Consider the following 19,754-nt stretch of genomic DNA (forward strand, 5'->3'; position numbering starts at 1 on the left):
TTTCATGATCTACGTTAAGTGGAACAGTAATCAGGGATTTCTATTGAAATTTCCAATCCACTTCTTAAGACCTAAGAAGTGGATTCTGAATTTTTTTTTTTTAAAAAGGCAGGAAACAACTACACACGGCAGCATGAATCACAGCTTTAGGGACTCTTTAGCTTCGGCGAGGAAAACGTCCCCCCCTGCATGTTGTCACTATAGTCTACTCATCAGTGTAACCAAGCTTCTCTCTGGTGTGGTTTGTGTCAGTGTAGTAGCAGAGCAGTCAATGTGAATAGAGAAGGTATAACACTCGGTTGAACACGGAGCCAACAATGGCACGTCAGTTATCGTGTCATATGAAGAAGAGCGTCGTTTTGAGTCACAAGATCCCCTTTCAATGAACTTTCTGTGCTTCTTTCTTTTTTTACACTCACTTACATCCTCCCATCTGACGTCACAGAAATGACCTTTCTGGAGCCCAATGAAAGTACCATAAACAGTAAACTCTATACGATGTAAACCACTTACAATGATCAAAGTTACAGTGACCAATTGCTTAAATGGACAATCTAAAATGACAGGAGGTTAATGTTGAGTTTGCACAAAAAAAAAAGGCATAATAATTGTCTGCAAGCCAGTAAACCGCAAAGTCGTCAGTTGCATTACCTTATATACGCAATTACTTCATGTAATACTTTTTTGTTTTAATTAAGAAAAACTCACAACAAAATGTGGTGTTAATAATGATTCACTTGAGTGATCAATTTGACCGAGACAGACGTGATTACTGCAAGCCAGTGGTCGCCAACGGAGACGTTCCCTGTCGCTCTCCAAAATAAAATGAAAATAAATTCAGAAACACATTGTTCCTCATTCTCGAACATTGAGTGTCTTATGAAATTACAGACTTCGGAAGATCGTCAGAAAAGATCTCCGATCGCCTGATTCATGAAAGCCTGAAAATGGGTTCTTCCACAGCCCAAGTGTTCCCAGCTGTGCTCCCCGAATGAGGGGAACGTATTCCACCATGGTGCTACAGGTGGGGCGCAGGGGGACATGCAGAAAGACATTTATTGAGAACTTCACATATTACAAAATTACAAAGCACACAGACATAAAACTAAGTCATTAATAAATACATGGAGAAATGCCTGTACCGTCGTGTAAATGTTTACGTTACAAAGCAACCTCTTTTATGTTTGACATTTTTAAATGCATGTACAGTCAAGTCCCAGTTTAACTTGGACTTGTTGTAATGTATAAAGCGTTGATTGATCATTTTCATCTGAAAAACTCAAGTCAAGATTAAAATCAGTCAGTCATACAAACCTAGTTCCGTCAGTACTTATCAGCTATGTTTTGATATGTTGCTCCTGTTTTCTTTGAGAAAACAAGTGGAATATACTGAAATTCATGTTTAGTCTTATTATATTTGTCCAGTAACATGGAGCAAATTTGTTATGAATTTATTTAACTGAGAGACGGTCCTATAACTTGATCCAGTTTTAGAGTAAATGTATGTTATTTAATAGTTTTATATTATGTTTTATAGTTTAGTTGGACAAAGAATTGTATTTAAATTTTCCATTAAAGAAAAGTTTAAACAAATGTTTGCGATACTGACAATTACTGTTTTTTGTATTAAATTGGAATCTGCGGAAATCTGAAAAGGCAGGTCAGATAAAAAAAACAACGGAAAATGTAGAAAGAAAATAGCAATCTAGATTTGTGTGACTATGATCAATAAGCAAGTAATAGTCACGATTTGAATACTATCACTAATAACATGGTTAAATCTTTAGACAGCAGGGCACATTTAATTCTTGGCCTTTCCAGGTGGGATTCAGTTGTACTTGTTTACAGCAGTTCATTATTATGAATAACAAGACTACACTTTTCAAAAGGAGTCCAACATTTTATTCTTCAAGCACCTTTCTGACTTTTTCGATCCCAAGTACCGACGCACAGCTGTGCTGCTCAGCTGAGCCCAGTGAGAGGTCCATCATTAGTCAGCAGTTCGCCAGTATGCAGCAGCATCGTCATTCAGGCAGCTGAATAGGAGAATTGAGCAGCCCACAGTGAACACATTGGCGTAAAGAGGCTAGTGGGGGGTAATAAAGCGGTATAGACAGCCTGGGACCAGACCAGAAAACAAACGCTGACAGGACTCCAATCTGACCAGACAAGGCGATGAGGGTGTGACTATAATTACAGAGGTATTTGGGCCCTCGCCAGTGTGGCAGTCTCATTCACTGCCATTTCATGAGCAGCTTAGGGCTGAATAAGCCACTGCTAGCTCTGCCATTAACCATGGGCTGTTTCAAGTCCAGATCCAACTGATGACTAATACGGCTCACAGAGAGTACGGCTGAGATTAGTTAAGGATGTTAATAATAAACCGTTTAACCGACAATTTTTGAACCCCCTTCTTTTAATCACAAGGTGACAAGCAAGACACAGGAACTTGCCTTGGGTCTCGAGGAGTTGTAGCAAGGTTCAGCCATTACGTTACTGCTAACTTCACACGTCCCACATCCACAGCTGGCCACCAAGCTTGCAATACACTGGCAGAAACCCTGACCAAGTACGTCAGGCAGACACACAGATGACAGACACACAGATGACACAGACACACAGACGACAACCTTGCAGCTAAACTTGGAGGCTTGCTGGGAAAGTGGCTGCATGCGTCCATGACTAAGCATGCAACATCGCAGCTGCCAACTCTAAGACAAGCTGGGGACTCAGTTTCCTGTCTTTTGCATACATTAGAGATGGCGGCAAATTAAAGATTGAATTTGCAACCAGTGAACAGGAGTGACCATATTTAGACGGCTATAGTAGCGACCTGTCAATCACAAGGAAAATCATTGTTTGTACCATAAAGAGTCTATGGTTCATACAGATTTATATATAGAATTGTTTTGTTTTTTAATTTACATACCTAATTAGTTTGACATTGGCTTCCATACAGTTAAAATCATCAATAGCAGCATTTACCTAACCCACTTAATTCCAATGAAGCAAATCATTAAAATGCAAAATCATAACTAAGTGATGGCTTGTTGCCCCAGTCTCAATATCAGTGATGTGGCAAATATTCAGCAATCAAGGAGCAGAAATGCTGAAGGGACCAAACTAAATATAATTGAACTAATGATCATTTTTTCTATCGATACATCTGCAATACATGTTCACACTATCTATAAAATGTCAGAAAATTGTCACAGAAAAATGCCTGTTATAATTTTTCAGCGCCCAAGGTCAAGTCTTAATAATAATAATAATAATAATAATAATAATAAATCCTTTGTTGATCCCACAATGGGGAAATTAGTCTCTGCAATTGACCCATCCTTCGATTAAAAAAAAAAAAGAATTAAAAAAAAGAGTTGCCAACGAATTTCATTATCAATTTGTTGTGTCGCGCGAATACGCCACTGAGTAAGTCGCGGAGATGTTTGAGAAAAGGGAGAAACATTTTTTTTTAAAGAAAAAGGAAAAACAAGTGTAACAGAGCAGAGGTAGAAGAAAGACCATCGGAGAGACCCGTAACGTTCTGAATTACATGGCGGAGTAAGTAATCCAAGGTGTGGGAGCATTTCACACTAAATAAATTTAAAACATTTTTGTTAATTGCAAGATATGCAACATGGCACCGGAGCACCATGGTGATGATTCAGCACCTAAAACGTAAACATGTTGGAGTCCTTGATGAGGAGGAAGGGAGTTCAACAGCAGGGTAAGTCACTACAGAATCCGACTTTAGTTCTGTTTTGAAGTGAGGAACGTAACGTCCCTCCAGTAGCTCTTCTGGTGCTGGTGTTTACACGTTATCCAGCTTGACAAGTTAGCGTTAGCTCATTAATAACAATAGTAAAGCAGGGGTGCTAGTTTGCAACACTAAAGACACGTTTTTATTCACTCGCCTTTTTTGTCCCAATGATTGTTCAATCTGTTGTCATGTATATGTTTGTGTGCTTCGTCCCATATCGGTTATTGTTGACAAATATATTTGTGTGTGTTGTACTTTTTAATTTCATTTTAAAGTTCTTTTATGGCACTTGGGTCATCTTAAGCTGTGTTTAAATGTGGTGTATAAATGAACTTAACTTGCACTTACTACAATGATGGTAATAATTTAATGAATACGCTTCAAGTGAACTTGTGTGAGTGAGTGAGAGTTTGTGAGTGGGAGAAAGAGAGTTTGTGAGTTTGTGAGTGTGTGTGTCCGTGAGTGTAGTGTAGAGTTCTGACGTTCCAACAAATCCGGTTAAGTTCTGATTTACATTTTTCTTTATTTTTCATAAATTATTTATTGTTCTGACAGCTCAGGTCCCTTTAAACAAAAATACACATCTTTTTGTGCACTTTATTTTTTTTTTAAAGCCTACATATTTGGCAGATGTAAAGCATACATGTGTATGTTTTTTTATGATTATTACTTAACAGATGTTCAAGAATCAACCCGTTTGTGCACTTTCTGAACATTTTTACAGTTCTGCTTTTAAATAAAAGGGTTGGAAATTGATGCTTTTGTTTTTTCATTCGATTAATTGATTAATCAAAGAAAATAATCGTTAGTTGCAGCCATAGATTAATAATAGTACACCTTAAACAATTAGTTTTTTAAACAATAACAGATTTGTCAATTGACCGAAAATTACTTGACAACTACTTTGTTAATCAATTACTCAAAGAAGATAATTAATTTTATTTTTATTTTTTCATTTGATTGGACAAAAAAAATGTTTAAAAATAAAAAAAAGACTTCACATTGAGCTTTAGAATAGTCTTTAAAACCAAAATGACCCAGACAGTTAACAGCACAGCAAATTATTTTCAGATTAAAATAGGTAATAAAGATAATTAGTTTGCCGCTGTTATTATTAGACTAATCATGGTAGACTATAATATACTTTCCTTGGTCCAGATCACTGAAACCAAGTACTAGGCTCTCGTTGCGATGTAGCCACATTACTGTAACAGTTTAGTGGATGACCAAAACATAGTGGCCATCAGGGCTGGAGGTCAATTTACTGTTCAGATTATGTGACTTAAAAATACAGTTTCTGAATGATCTTCTTTAAGCCGAGACATGACAACAACTTCTAATTAAAAAAAGATACAAGTCTGAATTTTTTAGACTCAGTGAGATCCCAAGTTAAGCGTGGTGGCTGCACTGCTGGTTCCTCTGAGAAGCAGATGTCTCTGTATTTATTTATAACCTGGTGTTCCTGCTCTTTAACTCCACTGGTTCCTGACTAACAACAACAACAACCATTTCCCTGTAGTGCTGGAGCATGTTGGCCCTGACAGAGTGGCTGCTTCAGTGCGTGTCCTTGAGTGAGGGTAGTGGTTTGAGAGTTTGGCTGTGGTAAAGATTGTGGTGGTGTAGCTGGGGTAGATGAAGAGCACGCACACACAGTATAATAACCTGATCCGCAGACTGCACGATGGGACAGGGAGGGAAGGGTGCTAAGAATAGTATGAAGCCTGAATGAGTGCAGAGTATGCCGCCACCACCAGCAACATTACTCCACTACAGCTTCCAGAGTACTGCCTGCTGTGAGCCCTCACACCATGTGGAAAATACATGAGCTATCCCCCTGGTCTCCCATGTAGCCACACACACGGAACAGACTATAAAACAAGCTCTGAATGTGTCGCTGTATACAAAATGTTATAGACCAGTAGAAATAACACCAAGTGGATTATAAGAAAAAAATATTTTAAAATTCTAAAAGTTCAAGATAGTCAGATTTTCCTACAATAGGAGGCAGGCAAATCCTGTAACATGCTCAAGGAGAAACACTACGCTTGCTGCGACAGTAAACAGCAGGTCACGTGGTTGTGGTCCTGTATGCCGTCGGGCTAAATGATGGGGGAGGTCTCTCAGCTGCGCATCCACTCCCAGCATTAGTCTCCTCCGCCTACCTAATGAGTAGCAGGACAAAGCCAGGCAAAAAGGCCCCATTGCTGAGACTACAGGAGAGGGGCAGAAGAGGAAACAATATCCAGCAAAAATCCATCACACACCACACACACACGTTGTGTGCCCTAGAAATGTCTAGTCCAATTATTTTCCTATTGACAACCCAAAATAAGATGATAATCTTATTCTTGAACATGTCAGTAGTTACAATTATGGCAATGTATAAATGATCCATTTGATCTACATCATATGAAAACACCAAATATATGCCAGCTGAATTTATTCTTAATGTCTTTATAAATTGAGCATTTGGTTTGTATCCATTAGTCAGAATAGGTAAGCAATTATAAAACAGTAAATCAAAAGAACTGTTAACTTGTGGGGCTTTTTTTGTATTAAATATTGAAATCGAGCAAAAGATGAATTTCATAAAATACTGGATTAATTAGACAGAAATATTGCAGCCAAAATCCAGCAGCAATATGTAAACCAGGCTAGTCGTCTTTCTTGCTTGTTACACTGTGCATAGCATAGACGAGAGCACCTCGTAAAATGCACAAAACAAAAAATTGCTTTTAAAAATATACAATAAAAATCCAAACGCACAGATGGCGTATCTGTTAGTTGTATCTCCTCCTGTCACTCTGTCATCTGAACTGATTTCAAATGGAAAAACAAAGAGCAAGGTGTCGGTTCACCTCTCAAAAGCCTAAATCCAGACAGACTAAACAAACGCCTCCTCCAACCAGTGTCTGGCCTTCGTTCTGGTGGTTGTTTGGTTGCATAAATGAGCCAGCCATGTTCCTGGGAAGAGATGGAGAGCTCGTGTTCAACCTCCTCCACATGGGAAAAGCATTGGTTACCATTGCCAACAGTGGCAAGTTAATGAATGAACAGATACAAAACAACTGCTGCCAAAATTCCACAGAAGCCATCATTATTAATCAAGGCACTAGCTCCTTACAGATGGAATTAGGCAGTCAAATTTAACGACCTGCTAAAACTGTAAAAATGTTAATTTGATGAGGACCTGTTGTCGCACAAATAGACCAAATGGTTGATGTATTGCCCAATCTACCATACTCTCCCATTAAACTAAAGACAAACCCTGTTAGTTTTGACAAAATACTTGCAGGACACCAAATTGTCTGGCTTAATTCATAATAATCCAAGCATTAAGCTGTTGAAGGACTCAGACATAATTCACTGCGTGTCCTAAATGTGTATTATTATTATTATTATATAAGATTGAGTGGTGAACTGTTTCACAGCCTTAGCCTTCACTTAAAAGCTTTCATAACAACAAGAATAGCCCTAACTTTACAAGGGAGAGGCTCAGGGCATTGCTCGCACACAAATCAAAAGACTCATAAAATAGCTTTAATAGTTTGTATTTGAGGCGTAAATGGGGTTAACTTTACTGGCAGGAGTGCCAGGCTCAGCCCACTGAAACGCACCCATTAAAATTGGTCCGAGAGTCCGAGAGTCTCAAGAAGCCACCACAGCTCTGAATGTGGGTTAATGATCAGATATCCAAGCAGCGGACAAGAACAATGAAGCCTTTACTGCTGATTTTGGGTTAAAAAGGAGGGGAGGGGGGATTCGGTAAGGATTAGAGCAAAGGTTAGGACCTAGGCCGTGGTTTTACTCCTGCCATAGTGCCAAGCTCACATGACTGGATAAAACACTGGGGAACGTTTGCTGTTCAACTTTCAAGGGAAGGTCAATCTCACAGCAACAGTTAGAGTCGAAATGGAGGAAACTAATTCAAAATTAATAAATGACCATAAATAACATGCTTATTTCATTTGGAAATGCGGTTAGTTCTTATCATAACATTCAAGAAATTACTCCATCTACACCTGCCACATCCTATTAAGCTTGATGATGTTGATCCGATCAAAAGCGCGACACATGGCTGCCTGAGCTTTGCCAAAACCACAGCGCCGCAATGTCAGAGTAAGCCTCAGAGAGGCCAACATGTTGAGGTTGACACAGCATCTCCGCCTTAAAACTGAAAAGAATACAGACTACTTAGCAAACAAAGTATTTGGTCAACAGTCATGCAGCAGTCCTAACACCGGTTAAACTGAAGATCTATTCTTTTAGCAACAAATAAATGCGTTGTATTTGTTACTGCATAATTTACATTGTGGTATAGGGCTGTAGCTAATGAGTATTTTCTTTAATAATCAATCGACAGATTGTTTTCATGAGTAAGAATAGCCAACAGTCCAAATGTCAAAGGCATCCAATTATCAGAAGCTTAAAGCCCCAAATATTAACATTTAAAAAAACTGGAGCCATTAATATGTTGTAAGCCTGTTGAGCTTTTAACTATTGGTGACTTTATCAAAATTGTTCCAAAAATAATTGATAACTTATTGATTAATCAATGGATTGGTTCAGCTCTTTGGTTAATATCAGTTATACTTTAAATGTGTCAGTTTCAGTCGTAAGGAACAGGAAAGGAGAAAAACAATAGTATCTTGCTAGTGTAACAAATGATTCAAACAACAATTTCAAGCCACGACCAACAGCATTTTAGAGTTGAAGTATTTCTATAGTTGGCGCCTATTCAGAACCAGCCTATTCATATTGAATATTGGATTCTCTAGTATTACATTCAAAACGTGAAGCTGTGTGGAGTTAAAGGACCTGATCCCAGTTATTTTTAAAGGGATAAATTCAGCTCTTTCTCACAGAAACATAACACTTGATAGATGTTAATATTTTCTGTATGAGGCATGATAGTATCTGTATTATAAACATAAGACCTCAGGTATAATTTAATAATCTAAATATCAGTCAACAAATAAATGCATGACGTCGTAACTAATTAACTGGAGGGGAGAACTTTTACTGTGACACAGCTGCACCCACCAAACATATCAAATTGTTAAGCAAACAAAGCCACTAAGTGCCAACTCAGTTACAACTTAAGGTTGCTCTGAATCTATTTTTTTAATTATTTGTCAATGCTTTTTTCTTCTTCAAGATGGAGAGAGCAGAGGAATTCTCTTATCTGGAAATGACTAAATGTAATACTATTTGGGAAGCAATTACGCCTACATTGTGCAACAATTATATTGGCTGATGCAAACGCATACTCAAAGTTAAATGATGTTTCAACATTTGTTAATACTAGCTTTACTCTGCCTTTATCATAGCACTGAGCTCCAGGTTTGTAGTACAACATTTGGATTCTTATGCATTTCTTCTTTGGATAATAGCCAAGCTGCTAGCGGTAGCAGCTAGAAAACCAACTAGGAGTTACAAGGAAGCCAGGGCCAGTTGCTAATGCTAGCTATGCTATGTAACACAAAACAATAGCAACCAGAAACAAACATGATTCATAACCTTTTTATAATAATAAAAAAAAGAAGGTTTTCTTAAAAAAGATGGCCTTTTAAACAGAGTAGATGTGAAACTTACTAAATGCTGTTTTTAAGGCATGCGAAGCAACATGAGTAGTGAACCATATCACTGGAAATGATTAACAACATTTTACAACGTTTCCCAAAAGGGTCACTCCAAAAAAGGTCAGAGAAATGTTAGAGGGGAAATGCAGAGAAATCGTCTTGTGTATTAAAACAATTAAACTATTTTGCAACAGGAGGGTTCTTGGCCCTCAGAAAGCATGGTCACTGTAAGAGCCAGAGTAAACCGGATATGATCGCTTTCTTTGGCAAAAGTCAAGTGAAAGCAGCCCAGCAATGAAGAATGCAACCACATACCCATTGTTAAATTGTCTTCCACCTTCCCTGCCTATAACAACCAACACACACTTAATTACACACTGCTTATTCATAAAAGGAAACGTCTAATTGATAATTGTAACATAGAACATTGTAATGTTACAAACCATATTTTGCCTCTGCATGTGTAATGCTGTATTCTCCAGCATGGAGGTCACAGAGTGGATTATCGGGGTCAAAGTACCCATCAAAAACAATGCTCTACACACATTCAGTTGCTGGTAAAGACGAGCACATGTGTAAGAAAGGAAAAATGAGTAATACCAAAACTGACCGTTATGGGGGGTTTCCCTTAAGATACAGTCCTGGTGTGATCACTCAAAACAAAGACGGGGGGCGGGGGGGATTGCTTGTATTGTATGTTAAATGGCCAACACTTCACAGCTTCACTAGATTCCATAACAGGCCAGAGTTTATTAACGAAGTGCTGCAAAACTGCAGTGGGAAACTAGAAGACCAAATATAGGTCAAAATGCCTCATAGGCAGCTAGCCTCTCATGAGAAAAGGTCTTGCACAAAAGAGCATTCACATTGTGTCATATTTAGCAATGTTCCGATTACCTTACCCCCCCCTCACCGATTAAAATACCTGAACATGGCAATATCAAGTACTGATTTTATACCAGTGCGTTAACACTGGTATCAAATTATTACTGGTATCCTATTAAATGAACAATATGTAACTTTCTTTTATCATCTAATGTGACTTTTGAGTGCAACAGGGTTAGTCAGTAAGGCCTAAAATGTATAGCTGAGGCTATGTCAAAATACTGGATCCTGGATTCGGAACAACTCGAATTACACCGATTCCTCTTATGATTCACATGAAGAGCCTACATATTCAGTGAAATGAGGCTCACAATAGCAAATTTTCTGTCTTTGTATAAGGATTAGTATAGTGCGTAACACTGTCTTTTCCATTCAACTGATCTGCATTAATACCCAAGCACCTCCACCTCATTGTGAAGGTCACATTCTTACCTCTTATTTTCCTTTTCTTAAATGACTTAATATACCATCCTAAAAATGTGTGATGCAAAAACCCTTTGCCATTGACATATCCATCGGTCGGTGGAGGTATTCAACAAAGTAGTGTTGTGCTTAAAAATAAAAAAAAGGCCCAAGCATATTGTGTCTGGTCTCTCCATCCTGAAAAAAAAATCCCTCCTGATGAAAGACAACTCCTAAAGCAGAACACAAGGGAATACTTTATGTCCTTACATAATTGTTCCTGCTTTACAGAAGTGTGTTCAATACCCTATTCTTTAACTAAGAGGCGGTCTATTTGCAAAAGCTATAGTAGACATGGTATGTTTTCCCAAATTACATATACAGTAGGTTCTTTTGTACCAGTGTTTATCAAGCCAGGAAATCTTTAAATGGTTAATAAATAATTTCACAAATTTGATATTTCATTGTGACTGGACATCAGGTTAAGAATGTGTTAACGGTACATACTTCACATCAAACTGTCCATTATGCCTCTCTTTGGGCTGTATTTATTAATGGGCATCTGCGTTGTTTTCACACAATGTACCTCTCTGCTTGTAGGAACATTTGCCTGAACTGCACGTGTAAAACCGATGTAACTGCAGACCCTCCCTGCAATGGATTTTCATGACCTGGCAGAAATGAGGGGAAAACCTGATTTTTTAGCATCCAGACCTGTAACTCGATGGGTGAGATCAGAAGATGAATGTACCAAGATAAGCAAAGACAATAATATTGCCAAACTGACCAATCAGGTTTGACATTTGTAATGGTAGACAGTAGTATACAAATTAACTGGGCATGGCTTCAATGTTTGTGGAGTAGCCTTCATTTATCTAAATAAACCAATTATTACCAATAAACTGATATGGGCCCAAATCCGGCAAAGAAGCTATGTCCACCATAGTTGTTTTTAAAATCTCTTCCGACAGCCCTGGTGGCAACCTTCAGTTGCATTTACAAAAGCAATCTGCGCAATGTTGACTGTTGCCAACGCCCACACAAACCCATCCCAAGGTGTAAGTTTCCAACCCCCCCCCCCAGGAGGATTTTTAGTAATTAAGTTACTCGAGTACATACTAGATTAGCCCTGTAATAAACAATACCATTGTCAGAGACGACTTTGCTTCCACCATTACAGTATGTTTTACAGGGCGCACTGGATTATAAGGCGCACTGTCAATAAATGGCTATTTTTGATCTTTTTTCATATATAAAGCGCACCCGACTATAAGGCGCATTAAGCGAAACAAGATACAGTCAGTCAAACTTTATTAAACGTGTTCACAATAACTCTCAACATTGTTCAAACAGTCTGATACCGCTAAATCAAATGTTAGCGTAACTGTGTGGTCTTCTTTACTTGGCGCAGGTCATCTTCTTGCTTCCTCCACTTCTGTACCATTGATTCATTAATGTTGAATTCTCTCGCAGCTGCTCTATTCCCATGTTCTACTGCGTGACTGACAGCCTTGAGTTTGAATTCCGCGTCGTAAGTGTGTTTCTTGACAGGTGCCATTTTGGGACGGACACACACACACACACACACACACACACACACACACACACACACACACACACACACACACACACACACACACACACACACACACACACACACACACACACACACACACACACACACACACACACACACACACACACACACACACACACACACACACACACACACACACACACACACACACACACACACACACACACACACACACACACACACACACACACACACACACACACACACACACACACACACACCACACACACACACACACACACACACACACACACACACACACACACACACACACACACACACACACACACACACACACACACACACACACACACACACACACACACACACACACACACACACACACACACACACACACACACACACACACACACACACACACACACACACACACACACACACACACACACACACACACACACACACACACACACACACACACACACACACACACACACACACACACACACACACACACACACACACACACACACACGGCGAAGCACAGTATGTATTACTCCGCGACGCTCCTGACTACGGTAGCCGTAAAGGGGTGTTCACACCAAATGCGTTGCGAATCTTCCGCGCGTCTGGATCCCATGTAAAGTCAACGCACAGACGCATTTGGTTGAAATTCGCCAGACGTTGCGATAGACGCGTTTTGCACGTTGCGAAATTTCGCCAGAATTGAAATATTTCAACTTCCAACGCGAGTTGCAACTCGCCAGCCAATCAGCATTGAGATGCTCCGCCCGTTGGGCTGCTGCTGCTCTGGTAGCGCTGGAAGCGGAAGCTATCAAGACTGAGTCGGTGAAACTCCCCGAGCTGTGTGAGCCTACGGGTGATGTTATGAACCCAAACACCAGGGCGTTAGATGTTACGACGTTCATGGGATGTCCACAACAAGTATAAAGCAGAACTAGTGGTTATTACGACCGTAGTGGATGGAGGAAATTCTAAATGTTTTTACCGAGACAAGCACCGGAGATAAGCCACGCCCCCTTTTCGCAACTGGTTGCGAAAGACACAAATGAACACAATTTGACTGGCGAATAAACTGACGCGCGTTATAAAGCCGTTTGGTGTGAATGCACCATAATGCTGCAAGCGGTGCGGCTTTGTAGTTTACCAAAGTCGTACTAAAACATTTTGACAGAGCGCCGTGTACCACACAAAATCACTTCGAGGTCAGTAAGCACAACCAGAATTAATTCATAAAAAAGGCACTCCGAATTATAAGGCGCACTGTCGTTTTTTGAGAAAATTAAAGGCCTTTAAGTGCGCCTTTAAGTGCGCCTTTAAGTGCGCCTTTAAGTGCGCCTTTAAGTGCGCCTTTAAGTGCGCCTTTAAGTGCGGCGGAAAATACGGTAATTTAGGAAATGTGACATTTGTTTGTCGTTTTTTGGGATGTCTGTCAGCTGTCAGATTTCAGAAACAGCTTAGCAAGCACTTTTAAAAGTGAATGATGAGGCTTGTGCATTTCTGTAATGAGTGGGATTAAGGAACACAATTATTTATTTTTAAAACAAACATGCTGCGATTCAGTTTTCTAGTTCCATCAATTAAGTCACATGGTTGGATAAAAGCAGTCCATTTAGAAACAATCGATGCGACAGTCCAATACCAGACACCAACATATAGTTTACTTAATCTGCATCAAATATTTCCCCTAGAGAAGAAATGCGATATACATAGGCGCATCACACCATTACTCCTCAAAACACTTAAGTAGAACATCATCCCATACTTTCTTTTCACTGCATGTACTTCGGTACTGATACAAGAATACTCCGAACGCATTGCAAGAAACTGTATAGTTATATATATTGCAATATAAATTACTTTCCGTATGCAATTTTCACATTACAACCTTTAGCACAGTAGGACTTATTCAATTGCAGCTACGTCACCAGTCAATGCATCCTAAGGCTGTATCAACGCGACTAGGTTTTGTTTTATTACGCATACCGTTTGCTGCTTTTACACACTACTACGGTGTTTGACGTTTGAAAACGGAGTTGACGTGGTCTTAGTTTTAAAAGTCCAGGGTTGCATTTGAATCTGGATGAGAAGAAACGGAGACCATTGGAAACAATGTCGTAGGCACCAACATCCATGACTTGATTGGATCTGAGGAACTCAACGTGTCCTTCTCAGATTCATCACGGCACTGGAAAAAACTAACAGCTCTGACTATCGAGCAACTACACGTGGTTAATTCAACATGGATAACAAATTACAGGAGTTGCTGGCCTTGTTGTCTATGCCAGCAGCTGTTATGCATTTCAATTCTGCATTTTATAATGCTACTACAGCCTAAACGGGGAGGAGGCATGTTATTATTCAAGCACTTTGAGCAACGTGTGCAGAAGAGTAATTAGCCCTACAGAACGAACATTTGAAGACCTGGTTTGTGGCTTTGAGGGTGAAAGACATACATCTATGCTTATTTTCTTCTGCACCACGATTGTGAAGTTCACAAAGAAACCGTAAACCAATAAAAGCATAAATACTGCTCTCCAATATGACAGGGACAAAACATCTGGCAGAGCCAGTGTATGAGAACAGACAACGAAACCGAGGAGAAACGAGCAAGAGGTGCATTTCTACAAAATGTCTTTGGCTATTATCTAGTAAAACTTACATTTATAGCTGTTCATATTTAAAGGAAATGTGTATGTGTGACCTGTAGACAGCCTTGTAACTAAGTTTAACAGATGTTTTTTTCCCACTAAATGTGTCTATTTGAGAGTGTGTTGGAAATATAGAGGAAGATCTCAAGTATCAAACAGGACCTTTTCTCTTTTTATCATAGAAAGTACAATAATACTGTTATTTTTTCTGTAACTAAGCAACTAATCTGCTTCCCGTTTACATCGGTAAGAGCGTGCCGAATGTACAAATAAATATCAAATGAACAATGCATTTCTAAAGCACTTTGTAATTATAGCACCTGTTAATTTCCTCTTCAGGGAGGACAGAATTTGACAAGTAGTAAGTCATTGATAAGTATTGTCAAAACGTGGAAGACTTAAAGTAAAGCTACGTTGTATTTAAACCCCTGTTCTCACTAATAATGCCTTTGTCAAATGATAAAATACTAATTAACATAATTTCTAAAATAGGGTCCAGGAGGAGCATGTTTTCCCAAGGCAAACAGGTCTCGGGGGAGAGCCCAGACTAAGAGCGGTTCAATAAACCCTGATGAATAGCAGCCCACGGAATGAAGCTACCTTGCCCGGACAAGGGAAACCGGGGCACCCTCCCGGAGCCAGACCCAGGAAGGGGGCTCGTTTCGGAGTATCCAGCCTTCTTGGAGTCGGTGGGAGGGGTCCTGGAAAGGGCGCCGCCTGCCGACTCCATAGTTCTCCTGGGAGACTTCAATGTTCACGTGGGCAATGACAGAGAAACCTGGCGGGGCGTGATTGGGAGGAACGGCTTGCCCGATCTGAACCCGAATGGTGTTTTGTTGTTGGACTTCTGTGCTAGCCACAGTTTGTCCACAACGAACACCATGTTCGAACATAAGGTGGCTCATAAGTGTACCTGGTACCAGAACACCTTAGGCCGGAGATCAATGATCGACTTTGTAATCGTATCATCTGATCTGCGGCCGTATGTCTTGGACACTCGGGTGAAGAGAGGAGCAGAGCTGTCAACTGATCACCACCTGGTGGTGAGTTGGATCAGATGACGGGGGAAATCGGCTAGAAAGACCTGGCAAGCCCAAACGTGTACTGGGAACGTCTGGCAGAGGATCCTGTCCTGGAGGTCTTCAACTCCCACCTCCGGAAGAACTTCTCACAAATCCCGAGGGAGGCTGGGGACATGGAATCCGAGTGGACCTTGTTCAAAGCCTCTATTGTGGACGCGGCTGCTCAGGGCTGTGGCCGAAATGTCATCGGTGCCTGTCGTGGCGGCAACCCGAGAACCCGGTGGTGGACACCAGGGACGAGGGAAGCCGTCAAACTGAAGGAGGCCTTTCGGGCCTGGCTGGCCCAGGGGTCTCCTGAAGCAGCTGACGGGTACCGGCGGGCCAGAAGGGCTGCAGCTGCGATGGTCGCGGAGGCTAAAACTCGGGCATGGGAGGAGTTCGGGGAGGCCATGGAGAAGGACTTTCGGTTGGCCTCAAGGAAGTTCTGGCAAACCATCCGACGGCTTAGGAAGGGAAAGCAGGGTCTACCCCAGGCTGTTCTCAGCAGGGGGGGGGAAACTGCTGACCCGGACTGGGGACATCGTCGGGCGGTGGAAAGAGCACTTTGAGGAACTCCTAAACCCGGCCAACATGTCCCCCGGAGAGGGGGCAGCGCCAGAAGACTTTGGGGTGGTTTCACCCATATCCCTGGCAGAGGTCGCTAAGGTAGTCAAAAAGCTCCTTGGTGGCAAGGCGCCAGGAGTGGATGAGATCCGCAATGAAATGCTGAAAGCGCTGGACATTGTTGGGCTGTCTTGGTTGACACGCCTTTTCAGTGTCGCATGGGGGTCGGGAACAGTGCCCATGGACTGGCAGACCGGGGTGGTGGTTCCCATCTTCAAGAAAGGGGACCGGAGAGTGTGCTCTAACTATCGTGGTATCACACTGCTCAGCCTCCCGGGAAAAGCTTATGCCAGGGTGCTGGAGAGGAGGCTCCGACCGGTTGTCGAACCTCGGATTCAAGACGAACACTGCGGATTCCATCCCGGTCGTGGAACCGTGGACCAGCTCTTTACCCTCGCAAGATTACTGAAGGGGTCCTGGGAGTTTGCCCAACCAGTTTACATGTGCTTTGTAGACCTGGAGAAGGCTTTCGACCAGGTCCCTCAGGGGTTTTAGTGGGGGGTGCTGCGGGAGTATGGGGTGCCGGACCCGTTGGCACGGGCCATCCGGTCTCTGTACGCCTGCAGTAGGAGCTGTGTTCGTCTCCTCGGTATTAAGTCAGACACATTCCCGGTGGGTGTTGGCCTCCGCCAGGGCTGCCCTTTATCACCGGTCCTGTTCGTGACCTTCATGGACAGGATATCTAGGCGCAGCCAGGGGGCAGAGAGGATCCGGTTCGGGAGTCTCGGGATCGCCTCTCTGCTGTTCGAGGATGATGTGGTCCTGTTTGCCTCCTCGGACCGTGACCTCCAGCATTCACTGGGGCGTTTTGCAGCCGAGTGCGAAGCGGCAGGGATGAGAGTTAGCACCTCCAAATCTGAGGCCATGGTGCTCTGCCGGAAACCGGCGGATTTCTCCCTCCAGGTGGGGGCAAACTGCCTGCCCCAAGCGAAGGAGTTCAAGTATCTCGGGGTCTTGTTCACGAGTGAGGGTAAGGTGGAGCGGGAGATCGACAGGCGGAACAGTGCGGCTGCAGCAGTAAAACAGGCGCTGTACCGGTCCGTCTTGGTGAAGAGGGAGCTGAGCCGGAAGGCAAAGCTCTCCATTTACTGGTCAGTCTACGTTCCAACCCTCACCTATGGTCACGAACTCTGGGTCGTGACCGAAAGAACGAGATCTCGAATACAAGCGGCCGAAATGAGCTTCCTCCGTAGGGTGGCCGGGCTCAGCCTTAGAGATCTGGTAAGGAGCTCGGACATCAGGGGGGAGCTTGGAGTCGAGTCGCTGCTCCTTCGTGTCGAAAGGAGTCAGCTGAGGTGGTTCGGGCATCTAGTCAGGATGCCTCCTGGACGCCTCCCATTAGAGGTTTTCCGGGCACGTCCAACTGGTAGGAGGCCCCGGGGAAGACCGAGGACACACTGGTGGGATTATATCTCCCGGCTGGCCTTGGAACGCCTCGGGATCCCCCAGAATGAGCTGGAAAGTGTTGCGGGTGAGAGGGAAGCCTGGGTCGGCCTGCTGAACCTGCTGCCACCGCGACCCGACCCCGGATAAGCGGGTGATAATGGATGGATACACATTTTGAAGACAACATAACTACCTTGGCATTAACTGAATTCATAAAGATAATCATTTTGCAAACAGGGAATGTTTTCCTATTTATTGTTGATGTAAGACTTTTCTTCTTAAGCATAAACATTAAGCACTCAAACGCATTCAAATTATAAGCCCCCACCTTCCTTTTCCTGGCTGTACCAGCATGGTTGAACATTTGTATGCTTCCTTTGCCTTGCAAAAGACAAATATTTCTCACATCTGAAAAATGTCATTATTTAGCATCCTATGTGAATAAAGTGTTTACAGTTTAAATATTGTGCAATGTTTGTCTTTTTATTATTATATTGTTGATAAATTCGTATTTATGTCAAATGCATTGTTATGCTTTTGCAAAATATTATTCTCCCCTCTGCAATACTAATAGTATTAGAATAATAATCATTAAATGATGTCTCAACAAAAAATCTATTGGGTGTTTTAATTTCAAAAGGTCGACGTTATGTTGGTTTTGAGTCGTCGCCGTACTGACAGCCATCTGAAAACAGGCAGCTTTTGTATCAGGCAACACACCCCCAAGATGTCACAGTCGTCGGCTGGGAGGCGCAAGCTCCTGGTTATCAAGCTATGCAAGTTCCTTGTATACATAGCAAAACGTAACTATACATGTACGCTAGATTTATATTAGTCAGTAATCCAACAACTGCGCTGGGTGTAAACAAACGGTGGCGTTTGGCTTATATCAGACACCACCCACCTCACAGTAATGTCGCTCGTTCTTGCTTTCAATGAATGCACAGACACAAATATGTTGAGCGCTTAAATGTTCAACTTAACTGTGGTTCGTAAACAAAACGAGCTACGGTTCCGATAACGTTACGTCCTGAAATGCGTCGCACGTGTAAATGTGTACCGTCACTCTATGGTCAACATAAGTACAAAATAAATCTAAGTTTCACGTATAAAATGTAATATTTGACACGAGAGCACAGCACAGCCTGAGACAAAAGCCCACTGCAGCCCCTCCGCTGCCCTCACAACGTTCCCCCTCCCCAGCGCGTAATCTAGCTAGCTAGCAAGCTCGTCTCCTGCCCGACACAGCCTCGCTGACTGGGGCTAACCCAGCTCACTCCGCTCCGCCCCGACATTTTCCTGTCGGCTTCACTTCTTCCCGCTTCCAAGGGGTAGATAGTTTCTAAACGCAGATAATGGTGAAAAGACAGTTAGCGAAGTGTTCTATGCATGTAACACAAGTGGCACGCGACTATACCGAGCCCACGCAGACACATAACGCTCCCTTTTCGCACGCAGTTTACTTCACGTTAGCTTAACGTTAGCACCCTCGCTGTAGCCAGATGGCTAACGTTAACTAAACGTTAGGATTTTTAGGCTCCCAGGCAATCAAACAACACAACTTGTGTTCCACTTACCTTCAAACTGGGTCACACGTATCCCACTGACTCATTCGGGTTCTTCTATGTGTGATATATTGCGCAATATAAACAGTTATTACCTAAATATTGGACCTTAACCGTAGCCTACGGCTGTGTGACGTTCATCGCTGGGTTTGAAAACATCCCAGCCGTTCGTCGCTCGTCCTCTCCGAGAAAAGCCCAGCAAAACATGCAAGCGTCGTTTTCATTGGTCGAGGAGAGTCACGTGACGGCGTGAGCTCCA

General features: G+C 42.1%; 1 protein-coding gene across 2 annotated transcripts in view; it reads right to left on the reverse strand.

Annotated features, from left to right (window-relative positions):
• The window catches only part of ankrd12 (ankyrin repeat domain 12), a 33,990-nt gene extending 14,245 nt beyond the window's left edge, over positions 1-19,745 (reverse strand). For both annotated transcript variants that reach the window (XM_034555062.1, XM_034555061.1), the window contains exon 1: positions 19,508-19,745. The gene's annotated coding sequence lies outside the window, so the exon portion shown is untranslated. The remainder of the gene's footprint in view (positions 1-19,507) is intronic.
• Positions 19,746-19,754: the final 9 nt, after the last annotated feature.

This window comes from Cyclopterus lumpus, chromosome 17 (genome assembly GCF_009769545.1).
Source record: "Cyclopterus lumpus isolate fCycLum1 chromosome 17, fCycLum1.pri, whole genome shotgun sequence".
Taxonomy (NCBI): domain Eukaryota; kingdom Metazoa; phylum Chordata; class Actinopteri; order Perciformes; family Cyclopteridae; genus Cyclopterus; species Cyclopterus lumpus.